Source organism: Dendrobium catenatum, unplaced genomic scaffold (genome assembly GCF_001605985.2).
Source record: "Dendrobium catenatum unplaced genomic scaffold, ASM160598v2 fragScaff_scaffold_410, whole genome shotgun sequence".
NCBI classification, from domain to species: domain Eukaryota; kingdom Viridiplantae; phylum Streptophyta; class Magnoliopsida; order Asparagales; family Orchidaceae; genus Dendrobium; species Dendrobium catenatum.
The window spans coordinates 520,070-545,341 of NW_021318872.1; the positions used below are offsets into that span (position 1 = coordinate 520,070).

General features: G+C 37.2%; 1 non-coding gene across 1 annotated transcript; it reads right to left on the reverse strand.

The window, feature by feature from the left end:
* Nucleotides 1–22,768: 22,768 nt before the first annotated feature.
* Nucleotides 22,769–22,872, reverse strand: LOC114579472. Its single transcript, XR_003700472.1, has one exon. It is a non-coding gene; the product is annotated as a small nucleolar RNA R71 (small nucleolar RNA).
* Between the last annotated feature and the right edge of the window lie 2,400 nt (nt 22,873–25,272).

Sequence of the window (25,272 nt, forward strand, 5' to 3'; positions counted from 1 at the left end):
CAGCAACATCATCCTCGGATTCAATTTCCATGCATGTGTTGCTCGGCAAGTCTCTTTCCGGAGAAATTTTTGTTTGATGAATCTGATGTCCTTATATCCATCTGTATCCTTTCGTCGTAATGGACGGGAATTCCTTCCATACCAAAGGCCCTAGCTTGTACAAATTTGTCATTTTGTAGTAGGAATATTGACTTGCTTTCGTAGCATTCTCTGAATATTTTTGGTATTGAACCTAAGTAGCCTCATAAGAAATAATTCTTCAAAATCGAGGAGCATACAACACTAGTTATTATTCTCCTCTTCGTGAACTCCCGTGGAATATAGCACATTCTTTGGCACGATCCCATTTTTAAGGGGAGATAGATAGAGGGTGGCGAGTTCTTAAACTTTATGCACCTCGCACAGAATAACTTCTTTGAAGCGTTATAAGGGAAGACGCGTGACTACGAGTACACTATCTGAAATTGAAAGGCTGTCTATTCTTCTAGAGAACACATTCTGCACTATGTTCATTTAAATAGAGTCGTAGTCATAATCATCATTTGAAAATTCAACCTTCCTACTCCATTCATCCATGGAATGACATACTCTTCGAGATTTGGCAGGAGCAGCATCGTCTTCATCCATGTCACTCCCAAAATGAGGTATATATTTCTTTTCTTTGGGAATGGTCGGTGCTTTAGGAAGAGTCAGCGCTGCCTTCTTTCTCCCCACCTACTTCTTCTCACCTTCCCGTTCAGGGCACTTTGCAGCCTCTGAATTTGATGGTCTAGCTTCAAGAGAGCTCAAAGACTTTTGCTTCTTTGGCATGAAATACCGTGCATCTTTATAAACTATTGCTTCATGAACTGTAAAGGGCTGAATGTCACTAGAGATCCTGAATTCTTCTCCATCTTTGAGATATTTCATACACTGGTGTAATGTTGACGGGATAATGCCATATTCATGCAACCAGCGATGACCTAGTAGCTCCTTGAATGAAGTATCCGCATCAATCACATGGAGTTTAGAGGGAGAATGATTCAAGAGTTTTCTGCCCTTTTTTGTTAAAACGATGCACCATCAACTTATCTTGCTCGAGGTGTTCTATATCAAGGCAGAGAGATCTTAGAGCTTTCAAGCTTGCCAGATTCACGGAGGATCTAGGATTGATCAGGATTCGACTGATGATCAGCTTATCGCTCTCTACAGTAACATACAGAGGATGGTTATGGTCTGCAGTTTCAAGCATCATGTCCTCTTCAGAAAAAGTAATAAATGGCTCATTAAGAGCTTATAGAACCTCAGTCAAATTACGTTCAGCAAAATACGCTCGTATCTTTTGGGATCTTTGAAAGCCTAAATCAGAGTCTCACGAAGGTCATTAGACATTACCAAGGCATCGTATATGATGAGCTATGCTGGGATTTTTCTTAGAAGGGATAAAATATTCAAATCTATCCCAGTGGCTGAAGTCTTCTTTTTCTTAGAATTTTCAAGAATAATATCATCGTTGATAACTATCTCTTTCTCCTTATCTTTATTGGAGACCCCTTTCTTCTGTGGAGGCGGTAGTATCTTGCCGCTTCTTAACTGCACTTGAGCAATCTCCTCCGAATTAGAGTCATTTAATAGAGTATTTTCTTTGGAATCAGCCATTGTTGCATCTAGGGACTCATTTGTTGATTCAGAATCACCACCCAGGTTTACATGTCTCATTTGAGACACTATGCTAGGGTTTGATCCATCTCCCTCTGGAAAATACAAATCCTCTTCCGAACTGTAAACCATTGACAAAACGATCATACAGAAATTAGAGGGTACTTCTTCTATGTATTCTTCTTTTATCGAGGTACTTGGTGTTACCGAGATGACCCGACATACTTCTGTTAGAAGAGAATCCTCATCATTTTCTCCAGCTTTATCTATTTTAAGCTCTGCCATGAAATCAATGAGCTTGATGGGTCAACTCACAGTCTGATAATATTTATCCAAACTGTTGATAACTCTCTGAGTTACAGTAATTTTCTCCTTGGGCTTCTTCAGTTTAGTCTTCTTCTTGGATGATTTCACTCTCCCAGACTTCAAAGTGCTCGCTTGATTGAAAAATTATTTTAAAGTAGAAGGTCGTACCACCGGCAGTGCCTTAAAATTTTTTATGGGCTCAATAGGAGACTTCCACTTTACACCTGGAACTCCTTCAAGCTGCTTCAACATTTTCACAATCTTCTTGGAGACCGTAGTCTCCTATTGCTCTTTTTGAACTGGATCCTTTTCTTTTCTTCTTTCTTCAACCAGGGGTATGGAAGAGGACGATACCACTCGAGTTGATTAATTTCTAGGGTGAGACAACACATTGTCAGACAATGTGAGTTCCCCTTTTTGATATTTTCTTTAAAGCCAATCCTTGAAGATGTAGCAATCTTCAATACGATGGCTGAGTACCCGATGATATGGGCAATAATTTGGGTCACTAGTGTGCTTCGACGCTTCGGGTCTTTTGCATTCAGGCAGTTCTAAACCCGATTTCAACACTTGTCAAAATAATTTGGCGATTCTCTTGAATGAATATTCTTTATTCATTTTATCTTTGAGGGATTGGAACGTTCTATCACCAGTTCCTATTTTCTTTCTCGGGCATTCTCCACCACCTTGATAAGTTCGTGGCTTATCATTTCCCCTAGTATCAACTTTGTTTGGGGGCTGGGGTTATAGGACTATTTGGGCTTTTCTTCATACTGCATTGGCTGTTTTCTCATGTCTATGTTGTAAATCATCTTCCTTTCTCTATCAGCTCTAGAGAAAAATGTAGAGTCGGCCTCACCCCTTCTAGCACCCTTGGCCTTAGCCTTTTTGGGCTTATTAGGGTGATTTTTGGATCTAAACAAATTCAACTTTTTAAACTTGTCCACTCTGTCGAGCAAGTCTTAAAATGTGTTGTTTTTAGCCATGCACAGGAAGGGTTGCATCTTGTCATCAATGTTGCCCATTAACAATTATACTACATGCTCTTCTTTAAGCTGTTGTTCACACTTCATACTTAGGTTGCGCCAGCGAGTGATATATTTGGTCACTGATTCTTCCCTTTTTATTTTATCCAAAGCAAGGTTAGTGATTGTTATCTTCTATGTTGCACTAGCGAATCTCTTTACAAACATACTTTCCAATTCTGCAAAGGTCTTCATAGAATCATTCGATAATTCAGCATACCATTCAAAAGTCGTTGATGTCAAACTGCTAACGAACTGTCGGAAGAGTAGGGCATCATTTCCTCATGTATTCCCAAAGGTGGCTTTAAACTGTGCCAGGCACTGCCTGGGGTTGTTATTACCATTAAAAGTATTGAACTTTGGCACAGAATATCCTTTCGGATACGGCACTTGGTCGTATTCAACAGGATATGGACGACCCTTGCCCACCAACTTCTCTGCATGGTCAACAGCAATAATAGCCTTGATATTTTCATTGATAATTCCTTCGAGCTGCGCAGCAGTCACAGGCTTCGAAGTACTTGCAATATTCTATGGAGTGGGCTGGCTAATGATATTATGGGCTTCGCGACCACCTTCAGGAGCTTCTTGTACTCCTGAACCTTGTGGCACTTGGAAGTTTGGAGGGTCAGCAGGAGGATTAGGAATGGCGCCAATAGTAGCATTTCTCTGCATCATCGCCTCCATCTGAGCCATCATCTTAGTCATCTTCTCATTAAACTGAGAGATTTCTCTATCTTTGGCTCTCATTTATCATCTTATATATCTTTACATGTCTGTAAGTATGACATTCTCATCAGCGAAGGGATTCCCCTCAGCTTCTTCTCTTTCTTCTTCTGCTTGGGAATGACCACCTCAGCTAGTGGTGGACCCAGCTTCACGACGATGTTGATAAACTTGCCTAACTAGCGGTTCTTGATCGTCATCATCTTCACCATCATCATAGTAAGCTTCCTCATTAGCATTGGCGTGTCTCACCATATAGACTACCTCTATGTCCAAGGTGTTATTTATTTCTTGTATTTCTTCTTCTAGATTTTTCTCTAGAAAATCATCAATATTTCCTTCCCCTTTAAGGTATTCTTCCTCTTCTATATTTTTATCATTTATATTTTCTTCCAGTACTTGGATCTCCGAGTCGCGACGCCATTGGATTTCCGATTCTTGATTAGGAATGGGGACTTCTTCGATCAGTGGGCTGTGATCGAAGTTAGTCTCTTCCTTTGGAGGGGATGGAGGGCGACGGGATCCCCTGGAGGATTCTCCAAGGTGTCTATCGTCTGGAGGATTCTCATTATGGGTCCTTTTAGGCGCCCACTTATGACGTTGTTTGTTGACGGGGGCGGATCTCCGAGAAGTCTCACCGGATGTCACGCCCAAATCCGTTCTTCATTCTCTTCTACATTCCTTCTCATTCCTTTGAGGCTTTGGCCTCCAGACTTGCTTTTCTTTCCACTAGGACCTTTCGGCAGTGGATCCTTGAATATAAGGTTCAGGTGTCACAGTCCGATGTTCTCTGCGTGGGATTTTCTTTCTTTCTCTTCTTTCTGCAGCAAAGGAAAGATGCTCCATTGGTAGGGTTCTTCTGGTCTCAATCACTAAAGGCCTTTGAAACTTCTTCTTCAGACCTTTATCCTTCTCTGTCTTAAATACTCTGTATTCTCGAGCGAACAGAGTTTCCGACTCTTTCTTCTTTGGAGGGGCTGGGACCTCACATCGTTGCTCCTAGAATGACTTCTTCAGCTCACCAGTGGAGCTATTCCTCTTCACCCATTTAAATCAAAAAACTTGTTCCGGGTAGGAACATTGGCTTCAGGCACTTAGGCAGACAAGTTTGATGGATGGACCGGGAGTTGCTGTTGTTGAGCTCGAAGTTCAACATTTTTCTTTCTCCAGATGAGGAAGCCTCGACATCATATTTCTCGGGCGCAAAAAAATCGGTTGGCTGAGTAGTGGTGTTAGCAGTCACCACTAAGATTTTTCCGTCAGCTACAATCCTCTTGATTGATGGGACTTCAGGCTGTGACAGCCTCTCAAACATAGAAGTCCTCCCATGAGGAGTTTCAGCAGTAGGTTGTTGTACTAGCATATGCACACGACGGGTGATAGCTTCAGTAGAGGGTCGTTGTGCCGGCAGATGTATGCGACGAGTAGGAGCCTCGGAAGCTCTTGCAACGACATCAGGGAAATTAACACTACCAAATTGGATGGTAGCTCCAGGGTTTCCAGTTTCGATAACAGCATTGGCCAATTGAATCCTGGCTCCTCGTCCCAACTGGACGATCATCGAGGTGTTCTGTAGATCCATCTGCATAAATGAAAGATAAGGGTTAGTAATCAGAACTGATACATCACCCCACACTTTCAAAATGCAGAGACTTGCATAGAACACAAAATAAAAGCATATATCATTAGCAAGCAATTCAAATAATACAAATTTAAAAACTGTTAAATGCATATGAATTTGTTGAATGATCTTTTTTGAAAATTCAAGGTTTTGAATTGTTAAAAGATCATTTTAAAAAACTCAAAAATTATGAGTACAGATTGAAATAATTGCTACTATAACACTAAGATGACTAGCCAAAGATGGAAAGAGAAACCAATTTCCATCAGAGTCACGAAAAATCTGTGGGCTCCAAAAATTTGGCCCCGGCCTCCGCCATCTTTTCTTTTTATTCGACGAGGGAGTTTTCACTGAATAAGTTTCGGTGTAAATTTTGGAAGGCAGATGGGTTTGTAGATAAGACACTACCTAGAGATTTCGTCCTCATTTTATGAGGACTTTATAATCTGAGTTCTGGTTTCCTATATACGCAAGCCCCTATAGTTAATTATCCCTCCCGATCACAAGAGAGAACTTTTGATTAAGGCTAGTCGTCAATCAGATACGTTTATCCATAGATACACAGTATCAAGCATATAGTAGCAGCAATGGGCATGAGAATTTGAAAATGTTGGATTTAGGAATTTGGAAAGCGTTTTATATTTAAAATGGGAAATTTCACCATCTCACACTTAAAGCGGATGCTGGGGGAATGAATGATGGACACGATCAAGATCCCATGGTTCCATCGTCCCGGGCCATCATGGTCCCTGGTCTACTTAGTCAGAGGAGGTAGTCGACCCAACCTGACAGAAGGATCCTTGTCGGTAGCCATGGGTTTCTTTGTCCAAGGGGATCTTGTAGACCTTAGTTGGATGTTTATCTAAGGGGACAAATTTGAATCCACCTTAGCTGATAGAGGGCTTTGTGCCCTATCGATCATATCCTATTGATTCATATATCAAGTATTTGATGCCAATAAGGAGCGTATTGACTCTAGCCATAACTGATATTTCGTGGTGCCATTTGGTGGCAAAACCGCTCGGTTTAGAGGGCCCCGAGTCATAACCGTTTATCTTGCGGTGTCATTTGGCAGCAGACCGTCGGTCAGAGGACACGTACCATGTCCTTACTAGCATGAGCTTGTTTGAGAATGGATCATAGTAATATTTTTGACTAGGCATTTGACTCTTTGTGCGTTGAAGTAAATGTTAATTTGTCCACCTCGGCAAATTGTTGCTGAGGGTGGATGGATTTTGCTTTAAGTTATTGATGGATTTATTTCAATTTTAAATATTTTTTGGGATTTTGAGATTTTTGTGGTGTTTTCTAGGATATTTGGGAGATATTTATAAATATTTGAGAACCCCTCCGGTTGAGATCTGCATTCAACACGGCCATCATCGGGGTGTTTGTGGTCTTTTTCATTTAAAGCTTGAACCTTGTTGACTCTGTCTGGTTATCGATAGAGGATCGGGTTTTGTAGGCTTTATGCCTTTAAGAGTGAATTATCTTAATTTTAGGCTTTGAAGGCCTAATATGAATGTATTAAAACAAATATTCTGTTCGCCAAGGCCATATATTTGTTTGTTGGTTCGAACCTTGTCGACTCCTATTGATTTGTATAGAAGGATTGTGTTCGAATTTGAATTAACTCATTGACCCGCACAGCATCCCTAGACGTCATGTGTGTACCAATAACACGCTCGTCGAGGCCCATGCAGGTGTTTGGGGGCATTTTATAATTATTTATTGAACCTTGTTGACTCCTATTTACTTGTTTAGGAGGATCGGGTTCAAATTTATTGACCCGCACAGCATCCCTAGATGTCACGTGTGTATCAATAACACACTCGTCGGGGCCCATGCGGGTGTTGATTATATACCCTCTTTTATTGTACCTAAGTGTATACAAGCTATGGTGCATGTGCATGGATATTTTGAAAGTATTTGTAGACGCCTTCTGTCCGCTTGTATAGAAGTTACGGATTCTGTGGCATATTGTAGCAGCTTCTGGATCAGTGGTTTGCTACTTCGTACAGGTAGACTATCGTGCACTATTTACTTTAGGTAGGTGGATCATAGTGCACTAACAAAACTTCTGCCTTGAGTTGTAGAAGCTCGTTGTAACTTGTAATCTTTATGCATTCTACTGTGATTTTTGGTCTTTACAATACAGCCACTATTGCTGGGAGTAGATTTCTTCATACTTAGACTGAAGTTGACTACAAGATACTGCATTTACTGTAGTCTTTATGCATCTACCCATCAGTGGCATATGGCAGATACATCTGTCTTCATAGAGAGATCGTATGTATTTCAGATCTTTTATCTTTGCTGACATGTAGATCAATGTGCTTGTTTGTATGTTCATGTAGATGGATGTAGTGTTATAAAACAATTGTTTCATTTGTTAAGTCTCTTTCGCACTCCTTTGCATTTTGATTAGCTCGAAGATCTCACCGAAATTCTTTGAGAACTCTATGTTATTGATTGATTGTAATCATGCTGTTATCCTTTCAACTTGATCTCCGTTTGCAAGAAGATTGTTGCATTTGTTGCAATTCTTCTAGTATTGCATGTAGGGATGTTATATACAGTGCAAATGTAGAAGCTTTTGCCATCATTTGAAGTGCCACGAGCATTAAAATCTACAATATTTGTTACATATTGAATTCTTTTATCTAAGGGGAACTGCTGTATAAATAAGGAGTCTTCAACGATGACTCGTAGGGACTTCCACATGTACTTATAAAACCACTACATGAAGTGTTGTTGTTTGTAGTAAAATTAATAAACTTGCTTGGAGTTGAACATCATTGATTATGCATAGGTCTTCCTCTTATTTATTTCTTGCGAATGATATGTAGTAGGGACCTTCCTTGTTCACTATCATCTTTATCTGCTCATCTGTACCCGCTTGAACGATCAAGATTTTATTATTGAACCTCTATATCTTGATTGTTCATTTGAATGTCCTCCAAAAGTTTCTCGTTGAGGATTGTTTACAATCAAATAACAGTTGAATTCGTATGAAGACCTCTTGTTATGTGTCCCATATTTGCATGTGAATGATTCTTTTGGAACATTGTTCACCACCAGTCGTTGTAGTTCATTTCAATTAGATTAGAGTATTTCATGAATCATTTTGGAGAAATAAAAGTTCAAGTCTTTATAAACTTCGTTCCACATTCAAGTTCACCTTTGCTTGTTCAAGTGTGAGTTCCTTTAATGTATAGACCAAGTTCAAATATGAGTCCAAGTGTTCAAGTTTTTAAATCCTTTGATGTTCAAAAGCTTGCAAGTTCAATTTCAAGTTCTCGTTGTCTTGTTCGAGTCCCAAATTCATTTAAAGTCCTTGCAAGTTCAGGATTGATTTTAGTTCAATTTCATTTCATTGTTCATTTAAGTCCAAATTTTGTTCTTTTTGAGTTCAAATAGGTCCAAGTGCGGTCATATTTTCACCCAAAATTTCGGCAGCCTCCCGGTGTCTCCCCCATTTAGGGGAAAACTACGAGAAACTAGGCCTTTCCCACCACACACAATAAAGGCGTGTATGGTAGGTGTCCTCTGACAAGGACACCACGGCCGTGATTTTTTGTTCCTCCCACCACGCGCAATAAAGGAGTGTATGGGGTCTTTGACGGTACATGTTTAAAATACACAATTTGCTTTCCCCTCGCTCGAGGGTACTTATAAGTGACCCCACCTAGCCGTATGTGCCGCACCGGGGTCCCATCCCACCACGCGCAATAAAGGCTTGTATAGGCGGTTTTTAGGTGCGCCACGAACGCCGAAATAGAGTTTAGGTTATTACCCGCCTTGTCGTAGGCGTCGGACCGTGGTTCCATCCCACCACGCGCAATAAAGGCGTGTATAGGCAGTTTTTCGGTCCGCCGCTAACTCCGAGGTCGAGAATCTGAGTTTAGGACTTCATACATTCGCGAGGAATGTCGGTGTTGGAGGACTTGAAGATTGAGGTGAAAGGAGCATTTATTTCTTTATCTTATTTTATTAATTAATTATAATTATGCTTAATTATTTATGGTCAGTGAGCTCCTGGTTGTTGCTTCCGATCGGACTCAAAGAGAAAGTCGGAGGAGCGAAGTCGTCCGACTACAAGGGGTCGGGATCTGGGGTTTGGTCGTGAGATGGAGACGCATTGGCTGGAGGAAGGGATTGGAGATGGCGTCGACAGTGAAAGCTACGGCAGGAGGCGTCGGCTTCAGGTAGGAAGAACTACCTCTCCCACTCTCTCTCTCTCTCTCTCTCTCTCTCTCTCTCTGTGTTGGATCGAACGGAGCAAGGGGAACGAGAGGAGGTCGGCGGCCTGCGGAGATCGAGCACAGGAAGAGAGATCGGGGCTGTGGTTTGAGATGGAGGAGATCGGGTAGGGAGCGGCTTCGTGTGTGTAGAGAACTGAAGAGCCAACCCTTTCGTTTTATAGACGCGGAGAATTCGAGGATCGAGGCTCTGCGAACAGGAATCCCGGAACGTCGCCGAATGTGCAGCGATTTGGCGGGATTTCGGGCAGATTTCGCGGATCTGCGAGGTGCAATGTTTGTATGTGAGAGATTTTTTTTGTTTCTTTGTTCTGAGGTCAACATACGATTCGGATCTCCTTAGATTGGAGAACAACCAATCAGAGCTAAGTTTGAAATTCCGAAATAAAAAATGCAAGGCCAGCTACAAAAAAGTTTTTCCATAGAAAGTAGCAGCAGCTCATTTCGTTTAACAAATAAAAATCAATTTCTATTTGCCTAATCAATGCCACCGCTTCCTTTTTTCATTTTCGAATCCTTATTCTACTTTTTCAACGCACAAACAATCTCCAAAAAGTGAAGTATGTGAAGCTGAATACGACCAGTAAAGCAATTCGTGATGTATATTGTGATATGAGGATAAATTCAACTGAATAAGCCAATATTATTCTATTATTTCTCTTCTGATAGTAACTAAAGGTTCTCTACCAGCTTGATATGCTAGGTTGGCTAGAAGCCAAGCATTGTCTCCCAACATCAGTGGAAATTAAAAAGGAAATCATTATCTGAATAATCATCAATAAGCACTTTGATGTCGTTATCAAGTTATCACAGCTGTATAGGTTCACAAGCTGAACATGATTATATGGAAATAAAATATCATTATGTCCATATTGCTATGCTTAATCATGCATTGAGATGAGCTTTATGAAATAAATGAAGAAGTTTATGTATAATCCTAGTTCATTCATAATTAGGCAAAGGATGTTTAACAAAGAAATGTTTCCATTGAAGTTTATTCACCTCTGGAACATGATGACTGAACATGTTTACAATGCCAGATTTGAGAGTTACATACGAGTAAAGGCAGCCACCTCTTAATTGTCACCGGACACATTTTTCAGAGAAAAAAATGAACAGAACAAAATCAAGTGTTACAACTTATCAAAGCTTACAGCACAGATTGTCATGCTGAAAATTATTCAGCTGAAAATGAAGAAATCTAATTAAGTGAATGGAAGTGTTCATTGGAATGTATACTATATATGTCCAAATTGGAGCTCTAGCAATTCTTTGATCATTGTAACAAATTCTAAAATACCTTGAGTTATTATGAGCAAAATAAAAGCAGAATGAAACTCTTTAAAGTTCAATAAATTTATGCCATGAAAATTGTGTACAAAGATTTTAAATTTCGCCCAATGTAGCTGTGTGACAACCGACTAAATTGGTTGTTACAGAATGCTTTTATTTAAATTGCAAAAAAGAAAAAAACAAGACCATTCGTAACAGTATTGAAGTTCTAACTGTGCATTTATTTATAGGACCTCACGTTTGATAGTATTGAAGTTTCTAGCCAAGGATTAATCCTGCATGAATACAAAAGTTTTTGTCCTCATGTGTTAGGATTTAAGGTCATATCACTTTAAGTTAAATTAACCTGATCAGTGTAGTTGTGACAAGTGACAATTGTCCTAAACGGAAAATAGTATATTTGAGGCCACTATGGTCGATCAAGAGCTACCAAGGCTAACAAAGCTTAGATTATGCAACAAAAACCTTGGGATGGCGAACCATTGATAATATAAGGATATAATTTGTCAAATAAGAAGATCAAACTCATCATAATGACAGTATGATTTTACTTCAATGTCTTTCGTGAGGTCAAATATAACTGTTCAGGATTTATCATATTATTTTGGGGCACATCGTAGGATAGCACATCCTTGATTGTAATAATGCTACGCTAACAATTGGGTTAATAACTGTAACACCAAAATGAAGAAGTAATGCCGCAGAGGCCAAGTTTTTTTACTGCATTCAAGTGAAGATATGAGGGTTATTAAAATAACCATGTAGTGGAAAACTAACCATATTGAGGAAGAAGGTACGGTTAAAGAGCGGAGCATATGTTCAAAAATAGCCAATTTTACACAAATACTGCAGAATGACAAAGAACAATAAGGTTTAGAACTAGGTTCACATATTCATCTGATAACCTAATGGCCAACCTATTGAAATATATGATGATAACCATATACTAAGCAAATTTATTCGCATCACAAAATAAAAGTTTAACAGTAGAATGCTTAGGTATTTGCAGCTAATTTGTCATTTATTTATTTTATTTTTTTTCCACTGGGGGGGGCCTTTAATTTGATTTTGAAGAAGAACTTGAGCATCCCTTTGAATAAATTGCTGCAAAATTCGTGCTTATTGTTAAAAACGTTATTAAAGGGGACCAAAGTGAATTAAATGATAGGAATTAGAAGAAATCAATGTTGGTTTATTCGTTTGGTCAGCAGGACCAAAGTCAATAGGCAATGTTCGTTGAAGGGACCGTAATCGATGGGTGACGGAGATCGGAAGGATTGTAGTCGATGGGCAATGGTGGTTAGGGTAAAGGTAATTTGCGGGTGATGGAGATCAAAGGGACTGTAGTCAACACTAAAAAGTGGTAGAAATAACCGTAACCAGTGGATGATGAGGTCAGATGAATTGTAGTGGGGTGACGATTGTCGGAGAGACCCTAGTCGGGTAACTATGGTCGTAGTGACCATAGTTGGCGTGGGATGACGAAAGTTAGAAACAATGTAGTCAGATGACCATCGCCAGAAGGATCATAGCCTAGCAAACCTGGTTAGAGAGACCATAGTTGGAAGGCGACGGAAGTTGAAAAGGTCGTAGTCAGGCGAAGGTGAGCAAAACGACCATAGTCAGGCAATGTTCATGTCTAGGAAGATGTCTGGGATCGATTTGTGTCGAAGGAGAGTCTGACGACAGTGGGTGGCATCCTTTTGAATAAATTGCGGCAAAATTCATGGTTATTGCTAAAATCGTGATTAAATGATGGAGGGGAGGGGGAATATTTATCCTTTAATTTGATTTTGAAGAATAACTTGACCATTTTTTTGAATAAATTGCTGCAAAATTCGTGCTTCTTTTTAAAATCATGATTAAATGGATAGGTACTCGAGTTATCCCAACATTCAATATTAATTCATCCTTACATTTTAAGATGATTTCATAAATTTTATTCACAATTTGCTTTTATCAACGGTTTCGTATGATACTTGTTTTGATGTGGAATATTCGCTGCGGTAGAGAAATACAAAGTTTAGCTTTGTAACCTTACACTAAGATCCATCGCACAAACAAATAAATGAGTAGGGGTGGCACTTTAATAAGAGACACAAGAGTTTTTATGTGGAAACACCTGAAAAGGGAGAAAAACCACAGGGGTCTTGCCCGGTTTGATTGAATCCACAAATATATTGCAGTTAATTACAAATGAGGCCTTTCATTGGGGGTAAGTCCTTAACTTGATGTACCAAATATATATAATATAAAAATAATTATATGATGGGAGTTAGAAAAATCAATATTGGTATAGTCGTTTCTTTGGCAGGACCAAAGTCAACACGCAACGTTGGTTAAACTGATCGTAATCGGTGGGTGATGGAGATCAGAAGGATCGTAGTTGATGGGTGACGGTGGTTAGAGTAAATATAGTTGACTGGTGATGGAGGTTGGAGGGACTATAGTCGGAAGGAAACGGTGGTAGAAAGAATAGAAACTGGTGGATGACGGAGGTCAGAAGGATTGTAGTCGAACGACGATGGTTGGAGAGACCCTAGTCGGGTAAAAGTGGTTGGAGTGACCATAGTTGGTGTGTGATGAATGTCAGAAAGAATATAGTCGGGCGACGATGGCCGGAATGATCGTAGCCTGGCGAACTTGGTTGAAGAGACCATAGTTGGCTGGCAACATAAGTTGGAAAAGAATGTAGTTGGGCGAAGGTGGAAAAAAGAACCATAGTCAGGCTATGTTTGCGTCGTGGCAGATGTCCGGCAACGATTGGTGTCGATGGAGAGTCTGACGACAGTGGGTGGCCGGGCGAAAATTAGGCATCGATAACATCTAGGAATAGTTATGGCAATAGTTGGAGAACGATGGAAGTCTTGTGACGGCCGGTTGTCGGTAAATGATCCAACAGTGTTCGAAGACAAGGGAGCTCCCCAATTTTTTTTTCTTCGTCCCCCTCATGTGAACAATGAGGGGTTATTTATAGTATTTTGGGAGTGACACAATTAGTAATTTTGGAGAAGATCAATGGAATGTTCTGAGTGTGCTATCGGATTACCCATATTAATTCCCTTGATCATAAAGAGTTAATCGAACCTTAGCTGCCTTAATGATGTCAGAATTTAGTGATCTTGAGCTCGTTAGATTTGCTTCATCAAGCCGCTTGATTTGACTATAAGCATGTCTTATTTGGATATTACTTGGTAGTCCAATTAAAACTCTAATGCTTCAAAATCTATTTTAGACCTTTGACTTGGGCTCATTTGGGATCGTATTGGATCAAATTTGATACGTTGGGTTAGTCTATTTGTGAGGTTCAATTTGACGTTTTTAATTTTTGAAGCGTCAACCTTATTATTGCATTAAGATTCATGCCCGATCAAGATGAATTTTTTGTGACATATCAATGTTAAATATATGTTATATAATTTTTAGCAATGTTATTTATTATTTTTGATCTATTTATCAAATGTTAACTTATCTTCTTTATTTTATTATTGCATTTTCATCTTTTATAATATATATTCAAATTATGTCTATTTTTTTTCTTTTATATTTTTTTTACAGATTACTATTTAGCGTCCTAATATAATTATTTATTTATTACTCTTACATTTTATATCTGACATGGAACTGCAATTATGCGAAATAAACCCCTAAAAAAGTGGAAAACAAGCTTCAACTTTTCAGACAACTCTTAGTGGCGTTGAAAATGCAAATTTCTATTCAATTATTTCAAGAAAAAAATGTATCAACTGGGAGCGTTAATAAGTGAGGGAGGCGCATTATAAGCCTTAGGTATTAGTCATCAAAGCCGAGTTAGTTTAAGGTCAAATCAAAGAATTAGCTAAAATGACGCAACGATGATCACTTAAACCTTTTTTAACTCAAAATAATTCATAGAAGTTTCCGTCAAATTCAGGCTTCCAAGTCTCTGGCAGTCGCCATCGACGTGTACGTTAGGCAACTGGCGTGTACGTTATTTTGCACGTTAGAGGGAAAATTTTTCTGCTCTTCGATTTGTAAATATATATATACATACATATATATATATACATACATATATATATATATATATATAAATTAAAAAGAAGAATTGAAAATATTGCAAAGAGCTACGCAAGGTTGATTGCGAAACTTATTGCGTGTATCATTTATCTAAGCATATTTGCGTTTTCAGTAGGCACGTGAGGCAACTGGCGATGCATCGTTGGAAAGGAATGTATAATTAAGCTTGTTTATTTTGGTCGTCCTGAAGCTCTAATTACAACAGATATATGAGATCTATTACCTGACTTTCACCTTTCCACCCAATGTAAAAGTATCCGTAATAATTTGCAAGAATTAATTTCCCATAGTTTAGTTAGGCCAATTTTTAATGTTTTGGCATTAAGATATTAATGAAATTAATGTTATTATTTTATTTTGATAATTTATTATTCTAAAAACTTTATTAATATACTCCATTTTAAGCTATAAATGTCAGATAGATGAATGAAATCCGATCAAGAGGCATTCATTAGTTATGATACAACGCCAAATTTGGCTTGATCAAACACGTATCTCTAGATGTTTTTAAGTTGGAAACATCGGAACGACTGAATTCCAGTTTAGACAAATTTATAATCAAACTAAATATCTCACAAGACAAATCCAACAACACAAAAATCGATAAAACTTAAACCCTAATGTGCCCACATTAAAGGCTTGAAGCATATTTGGAAGCTTAACTTATACATTCATTCATTCAAAAAAGCCACGCAACGTCTCCCTTCTATGGCGACTCTGATGCGATTTTAGGGCTCCTTTAAGGTTCATTGTGGAGCATTTATTGTAGCTTTTTTCTCTAGTTTTCACCTCATCTTTTGTTTGCTCGTTTGTTTTCGCGTTTTATCTTGTTTTTTTTTCATTCTCCTGTGGGATTTTGGGAGACCATGACTCGGTCGTCATCGATCCCACCGTTGAAGGTTGATGGTAAATCTAGCTCATTTAAGGATGTGCTTGCGGGTGGTTCTTCTACTTTTAATGCAAAGATGGATTTTGTTCATACTTCTTTTAATGGTTTGTCTGCATTGATGTTTGACGATAATGTGATTTCTCAACATGCCGCTCCTTTTGCCTTTACTATTGTGGGTAAGTTTCTCTTGAGGCATCTGAAAGTTCGTTAGGGGTGTTAAACTCTTATGAATTAGTCCAAGGCTAACTAAGAGGGGGGGGGGGGGGGGGGGGGGGGGGGGGTGAATTGGTATTTTAAAAATTATTTAGATCAAAACAAAATCACAAAAAGTCAAACCAAAATCACCACAATGAAAATCAAAGTGCGAAAGAATAAATGCGGAAAGCAGTAGTAAAAGGACATATATAGTGGTTCGATAAATTCGACCTACGTCCCCTCCCCGGAGGAGCCCTCCGGGTATTGTACTAAACACAGTGACTCTCCTTTTACTCCCACAGTAAGGCAGAGAAGCCCTCACAAAAATTCCTTTCCGCCGACCCCGGCGAGGCAGAGAACCCAACTCTTTTTGCTTCCTCCTGAAGCAGGCAGAGAACCTAACTCCTTTTGCTTCCTCCTAAAGCAGGCAGAGAGCCTTGATCGATTGCTGAAGAAGACCTCTCTTAACCCTCCAAGGATAAGAGACTCTAGTGAAAGATGAATAAGTGGAATAATGCTTGGAGCAACCCTTGTAAAACTCCCTCACAAGCTCCCCCTCACAAAATTTTCTCTCTCTCTCTCTCCCTCTCTCTCCCTCTCCTCTAGGCTTTCTCAGGTCAAGATAGCAGCAAAAGATCTATTTTAAGGTTGAACAAGAGATCTTAAATAGAAAAGTTTCAGAATAGCTCTTATTTTATACAAACCAACTTTATCGACCAAGCCGATAGGGGTATCGGCCTGGCTGATCAGCGTAAATTTCACTCAATCAGCCCGATCGATTTGGGACTATTAGAGTAATTTTGGTCACATCGTCCAGGACGATAGAATATCGTCCTAGCCGATTAGTTCAAATCTGAGGAAAATCATCCTGAACATCACCCTGAATAGAAGTAGGCCGATGTCAATCATCCATGCCATCATCCTGGCCGATGTGATCGTGCGATCAACCTTAATTACTTTCCTTAATTACCATATTAATTTAGGCATAATCGTGCTGCATCGTCCATGTCGATAAGATATCGTCCTAGATGATGTCCTAAAATAAAGAATACCTAAATAGATCATGGCGGATGATTCTTTCTGATTTGAGCCTATCGTCCCGGCCGATACAATATCGTCCAGGCTGATCTACTTAATGACAGATGCCTTAACCATGATGCCCTGATTAGGGTTTCTATTTTTGAACCAATCGTCCAGACCAATAAATATCGGCCCGGCTAATTTTACCAAAAATAGTAAACTCTATGAAATAGTTAGAAATTCTTCCAAGGTGTGTGTGTGTAGGGTTACTTAGCATTAGGAGACACATCTTTTATAATAGACTTAAGAAAAGAAAAAAGTATACAGTGACTCAGACTTAGTCCACCTAATCTTGAGCTGGTTCCAATTTCCTTCTGGTCTTGTGGATATGAAATGTTAGTAGGCAAGACAGTCATAACAAAATAAGAGTGTTTGTTATCATCAAAATAATAATAGATGAAAATAGATTTGTGATAATCTCTCCCTTTTTGATGATGACAAACATAGAAGAAATAATTCTAAGTAGTTAAGACAATAGTGTACTGGAAGCAGTGCAAACATAGAAAACATAAAATATCAGAACAAAATATAGAAAACATCAAATATCAGAACAGAACAGTACAAGTACAAATATATTACTCCCCCTTTTGACAACTCAAAAAGGAGGAGAAAAAAAAACAATATAGAAAATAAACGGCAGAAGAAAAAATAGAAACTAATCAAAACAAAAGCGGAAACAAACTAAAAGAAAAACTAGAAAAATGATGGCCCCTGATCATCTGAAGGAGGAGGTGGTGGTGGAGGTGCCTGCTGAAAGTAGCTCGATAGTGTAGCAAATTGGGCACCAAACCAGGCTATGTCCTGGTCGTGCTGCTGCTGTTGGTGAGCAACGTAGGCATCAATATGGTCTAAGTCCTCCGCGCGGTGTTGCTCGTAGTGGGTTATGTCCACAACATGTTGCTGCTCCTGTAAAGCAACGTAAGTGTAGAATCGGGCCTCCAACTGGTCAAAGCGCTCCACCAACTGGTCCAGCTGAGAGTGCTGGCGGAGCAAAAAAGGTGCAAATATAGGTGCAGGAGTAGGTACAGGAGCCTCATCGTCCCCTGCCCTGAGCTTCCGTGTCCCCTGGGTGGAGATGAGTACTATGAAGAGTTTGAAAGGAAATGTTCGAGTAGAAGGCAGGTTGAAGGTTTGGTGGAGCAGGATATTGGAGGTTATATTTGGATTCTAAGACATAAGAAATGATATGCCCTAGGGCTAGATTAGGTTTCCTCCTATGACCTGGATCCTGAATAGTAGTCAGATGGTCGATCTAGTGAAGGATCAAGTCAATAGCATTGAATTCATGATTTGTTAAAATGTAAAAGGTGGTGAGGGAAAGAAGGGGAGTGATGTGAACACAATCACCATCCTTAGGAATTATCAAAGTGCGAAGGACGTGTTGGATAGTCTTAGCATCCTTGAGTAAGGTGCTAGTCTCACCCATGTGAAAATTAGCATTAGAATTACGAAGAAAATGATTGGCCGTAGCCTAGCCAAAATCAGGATCAGAGCACAGGGTGTGAAGTTTATCCCCTGTGGTGGAAAGCTGCAAAATCTCTGCACAATCTTGATATGTGATATTGATAGGGCGTCGATTCACATATGAGGCAATAGAGGTAAAAGCAAAATTAAGCAAAGACTTGCAAAGAACTCATAGAGCAATTCAGAATTGAATGGGACAGTAAGAGTCAGAAGAAAGCACAAGGAGGTATCGGCAAAAAGTCTAATATCAAATAAGAGAAAAAATTTTGATTGATTGTCCAAGAGACTATGATTCCAGCCTCCTTATAGCGCTGGTAGGTGGCTTGATCATCCTCCTCCAGGAAATGAGGGTCTAGAGTGGCCCTCGAGGAACTTCTGGATGGGTGACGAGAGCACTTTCCTCCAGCCATTTCAACGAAATAGCAAGAAAACAGAGATCAGGAAGCAAAGAGAATAATTTGGTGTGAAGAAAACAGTTGGAAGGGCTCGATTTATATAGAATCAGCCAGATCAGCTAGGCAGATCATAGAATCGTCCAGGCCGATTTAGTTCAATAATTGTATACAGGACGATTGGTCAAAAAGGTGGTCCGATCATCGGAGCCGATCAGATATCTCCCAGGACGATTAGACACAGGCGATCATCTCGAGGAGTCAAGCCGGACGACCGTTGAAAAAGTAGATTGTCCATGCTGATTCGATGGATCGTCTAGGACGATGTCCACTAATGGATCATACCGACCGAATTTAAAATATTTAAATCATGTGCCACTTGTATCGGCCAGGCCGAATAGATAGATCGTTTAGGCCGATTATTCAAAATGGATCATCTCGATCAATTTTAAAGATTTTAAATATAAATCCTCGCGTGTCGTCCTGGAAAAACATGAGGATCGGTCAGGCTGATTATCCATAAAGGGGAGAACATCGTCCGGGCAGAAAAATGGATCGGCCAGGCCAATAAGAAATAATTGAAGCAGAAGATGATCAGATCATCTAGGCCGATAGTAGAGGGAGGTATTCAGAGTAAATTGATCGAATCATCCTGGCCAATAGGGGTATTAGCCGGGATGATGTGAAAACAAAATTGAGAATCAGAGGATGGAGATGATCAGAGAAGGCCCAAAAACTTAAAAATCCAATGAAAACAAAAAAAAAATGATACAAAAAAGACAAACACAAACAAAATAAGGATTTTATTTTTCAAAGCATGAATATGATATAGTCTCAATGTGATTGATTTTAAAATTTTATAAGGATCATTGAGTTAATATTGCCAAAATTTTAAAAATAGTTAGAACAAATGATCCTGTTAACCCTAACTTAGTCTTCTTCAAGATAAACAGTCTTTTGAAAACAAAAAAATCTAAATAACGAAAGCCAATTGGTTTAAAAAACGAGATCCATTCAAAAACTTATTTTTAGAAAAATATTTTATAGAATAATATATCAAAGTAATTAGTTACAATTAGAAATACGAAATCAAGTCTTTAAAAAATATCAAGTGACACATGAAGTCTTTTAAGATTTAAAAATTTTAAAAGGAGAAGAAGCTTGCTTTTGGTGGGCTCATTTTATGCCTCTTATCAATTTGATTGGCGCTTTGGGCACCTTTTAATTTTTGATACACTTTGTGTATATATATATATTTTTAATTTGGCGTCATTGCGCATCTTTTATTTTTGGCATCATTGGCCACTTTTTTTATTAACTTTTATGCAAGCTAGATCCCTTTCAAAAATTCTTAAATATTATTAGTTGTGATTATATCTTCTAGATATTAGAGAAAAAAAACTCACTCTCTAAAACAGGAAAGAATGAATCACAAAGCAGAATAGAAAATCACATGATAATTTTCAATGATAAGATTACAAAAATTTGAAAGTAAAATAAAGACTTTGAACATTATATTTATAAAATAGATTACTGTAGCAAGATTGAAAAGATCTCAGTTTCAAAGATCTCAGTATTTTAGTTATGTTAAATTTAGTGAATTTTTTTTTTAGTGTGTATATATAAGAATTATGTAGGAAAATTTAAAATATAAGTGTAAGATAGCATCAAAGTGCCAAGAAGAATAATGTCTTAGCTCTAAATTTATCAATAATTAAGCATTTATTTCAATACAGTGGAACTAACCTTCTCTATCTGAAAGCTCCATGATGTCAATGATGTAAATGCCATAATGAATCACAATACTGTTTATCCTAAAATCATCATTGTAGCAATGGGTGTCTCAAGAAAATTCATGCAGGAGCACCAACTTTTTAATGCCACGAAAGTAGAATGCTATTCCAAGAGCTATAGTGCTCACATTTTATGTCGCCATAGAGGATTAGTTATAACTTATAAGATCTTGGCCTACATGACAAATAGATGTAGTAATTTGGGCTATGACCATGCCATATCACTCAGTGTTGTAGTGGAGCCAATTATAAAGTGCTGAGGTGCTAGTATTTTTTTTTTGATAATGTAGTGCCACTATGTACAACACCTTAGTGCACAAATTTGATCATGTACTTACTTTAAATGGTGCTTACTTTTATTTTTTGAGAGGTTAGTTTCGTAAGTAGAAACAATTAGTACTTTGTAGTGTATTTCCATAGTGCCCCGTTAGAGTAAAGCCCAGGTGAGGCTAGGGAAGTACAAGATAGAATCTTCTAGAGGGTTTAGCATGTGCTTGTATTAAAAACTTTATATGCAGAGGATGAAGGAATATTGAGAAGATAAATTGATGCATCATGGTTAAAAAATTCTTACTACTTCTTTTGTACTTTATTCTGCTAAGAATTAAATGGCGATGAGTTTGTTTGTTAATTCTTTCATATGTAGCTAGATTTACTCTTTTTTGCTGATGATATAAAGAGTATATTAAGTACTGATATAGACTTATTCTTTAATTGAAATATTGTTAATTTTAATAATACTATTGTTCATTGAATGCATATAATGGCTATATATGTAGTTAAAACCTAGTGTGATGTATAACCTTGATGGAAGATTGAAAGAATAATTAGGAATATTAAAATAGAATATTGGAATTTTCAGACATATAATGTTTTAGTATTTTAGGTTATATAGAGATAGCAAAATTGTAAGAACATTGATAATCTTTATTTTTATCATTGTAAGCTCGATGGAGATCTTGGGATGCACATGCACTAATCTATATCTAGAGTTAAGAGTTTTATTAGGAAAGATATATTATTTAAAACCATAAATCCAAAATATTCTATAAAAATTACATCAACTAATTTTACTTATTTTGATTCAATGGTAGGAATTCAATAATCTATTTTTTTATTTTAATAGGAAAAATTAATGCAATTGGAGTAAGTTATAATAGTTTTGTTAAAGTTTAGTATATTAGTTCCTCATGGTTTTTAACGCTCTCCTCGATCACTTTTTTACTTGATTTGGCTTGTATACTTGCATAAATTTTTGGGCTGTTATAAAATTTATATCAAAGAAAACTAAGGCATGCTTCAATTTAGTTAGTTTTACATTAGGTCACCATTAACTTATCATATTGTATGCTCCAAAGAAGTTTTTGACATCGTTGTTAGGGATGTAACTTGTTTATTTAAATTTACTATATTGTTAAAACAAGTGCTTATTTATACTGACTTATAAACCACATATTTATTCTATTTATTAAAAAAAATTTAAAATCCAAAAAACTACATTATATTTTTTTAGTTTCTAATTTATAGTTATATCATATTGTATACTTGGTCGATCTCGTAAGGAGGCCTTATTATTTAATCCAGAGATAAAAAGATCCACTACAAAAATTTGAAAATAATTTTTTTAACCAAATCTAACATAGTTTCAGATTAAGATCATGCTAGACCACTTAAGGAATGTGCTAATTATGTAGTAGAATGAATCCATCAAATAATTACTAGACCTAGTATTCTTGTTAATAATTCATAATTTAAATTGGCTATTATCCAAACATTTCAAAATTATAAATTTAGGTGAACTCCTATTGATGATCCTAGCTTAAATTTAGCTAGTTTCTTAGAAATGTATGCAACTTTTAAGTATAATAGTGTTAGTGATGTTGACATTAGATTTTGACTGTTCCCTTTTTCTATAAGGGATAAAGCTAAAATATTATTAAATTCTTTTCCCCAAGCTCTATAACCACTTGGAATGAGTTGGCATACAAAGTTCTAGAAAATTATTTTCCACTTTGAAAATTTGCTATACTTAGAAATTATATCACTTTTTTTTCTAGATGAAGGAGAACTATTTATGAAAGTTGGGAGATATTTATGGATATGCTTAGGAAATGCCCTCACGATGTTTTCATTTGTTGGTTGGTTATTCAAACATTTTATAATGGATTAGTAGGACCATAGTTGTTGTAGATGTAGGATACAAATGTCATAGCCATTGAATTATGCTCATAAATTAATAAAGAAAATGGCTACTAATAAATTTTTTTAGCTTGTTAATAGGGTGAGTCCCAAGAGATTAGAAGAAGTTTATTAATCAAATGCATTATCAGTTCTTACTTTTCAAGTTGCTATTATTTCAAAGAAATTAATTAGCTACTTTTGAAGTCTGGGTTTAACCAAATATGTTTAATAATTACCATAATTTTGATGGTGAACCTAGATGTGTAAACATTGTAGCACCGTATCATACAGCACCACAACATTACCCTTTATGTTTTGAATAAATCAATTATGTTGGGAATAGAAGGATATCATTAAAAGATGTTTTTTTTTTTTTTTTTTTTGAGAAAGCAATGCAATTGCATTAACAAAAAAAAGAAGAATTATTACAACTTACCACCCCTCATATCCAAATTCCTCCTTAACAAACTAACAAATGAAGGAGGAATCTAATTAGAAGAAATATCATCCTAATGTAAATTATTGAAAAGAGCAAAGTTAGCACACATACTCGCTAACTTATTACTATTTCTATTTGTCCAATTAAAAAGGGCTTAATTACATTCCTTTAAAAAAGCAAGATCCTCCATCAAGTTGCGACCAAATCTTGAAAATTTTTGATGATGTTATAAATGTCTCCTTTTATGACAATCCCTTTGTAACTTAGGATCCAATCTTTTGATATGTTCTTTATATAATGAATAGCCATATTCTCTAGATGAGAAACATCCCAATGCATACAAGTATAACAATAGGCTTAGAGAAATATCCCTTAACTATCTTGAATTACACCTTCAATTTCAGCTTTATAAGATTTTAATAAAGATGCATCCACATTAATTTTAATCCAATAGGGAGGAGGAGGGTGCCAACAATCTAACAGTAAATATGATTGATTAGTACCCCAATCGTTCAATTTAATATTATCAACCATGTATGAACAGAAGCATAACTTACTGAATTCGTAGCAATAACCATTGTGCTTTCCTCTTTTCCTTCATGTAAAAATTTGTTTCTTTCCTGCCAATTGAGATATAATAAATTACAATAAATATTAATAAGAAAACCATATTCTTTACTATATTGCTCCATCCAATTCAAGTAATCTTGCAACAACTCAAAGTTAGGAAAGCCAAATCTCCATTTATTAAAATAATGTAAACCTCTATAAACATCCCACACTTCACTGTGACATGATCAAGATCTTCCTTAACATTGCAACCCCTTGGACAATCAAAATCCTCTTGAATTCTTCTAGGAAACAAAAATTGGAATGTAGGAATAGCATTGTTAAAATTATGTCACCAAAATACTTCTACATGAGCCCTAAGTTTAGCTTTTTTAAAGCATTCTCAATAAGAACAACAAGGTTGTTCCTGAACCAAAGCCTTGTAAGCAAGAGCTGAGATAGAAATACTAGATTTTTGATGAATAAGCTCTAAAAAATCATTTTCCTGATCCAGCTAAATCTTAATTTTACAAATTACGGAAATTAGGTCTTCTCAAAAGAATACGTTTAACTCATCTACATTCCATTTACCACCCCAAATGAGCTTATCCATTGTTAAATTTTCATGTCCAAAAATAGCCACAAAAGTTGGCCATTTATTCAAACTTTTATCCAAGATCCATATATCATTATAAACATCAATAGAGTAACCATTAACAATCTTTAATCTTACAACTAGTTTCATAAATTTCTCTCCATTGTTTAATATTTTGCATGAAGGAGAACTCCCCCTTCTATATCCAACCTCTCCTCCAGAAAAACCATATTTAGATCCTAAAGATTTATACAACAATGATTCTTCATCCTGAACAACCTTCCAAGCCAATTTTGCTCTTAAAGGCCAAACCATACTAGCACAAGAATGAAAGCCACGAGAACCCCCTCTTAAAGGTTTGCACAAATTGTTCCAATTCACATAATGAATGCCGAGCGTTTCCCGTCCTGCTTATTACAAATAAAATTCCTACACATCATATGCAATTCATAAGCACTCCATTAGGAAACAAAGAAAAAGTACAATAGAATGTAGGAAATGCGAGCAATACCGATTTGATATGAGTGAACTTTCCTGCTGATGATATGAATTTGCTACCCCAAACATTAATTAACCTTAATTCTTTCTCAATAATGAAACAAAATACTACTGCCACAAGTCTCTTCAACACAACTTTTTTACCAAGATAATTAAATTAATTTACGGACTTAAAACCCAGAATACATTCTTTAAATTTTCTCTTCCTCTTCTTAACAAGTTTTCCAAAAAGAATAACGTATTTCCAATATTTATCCTTTGCGCTGT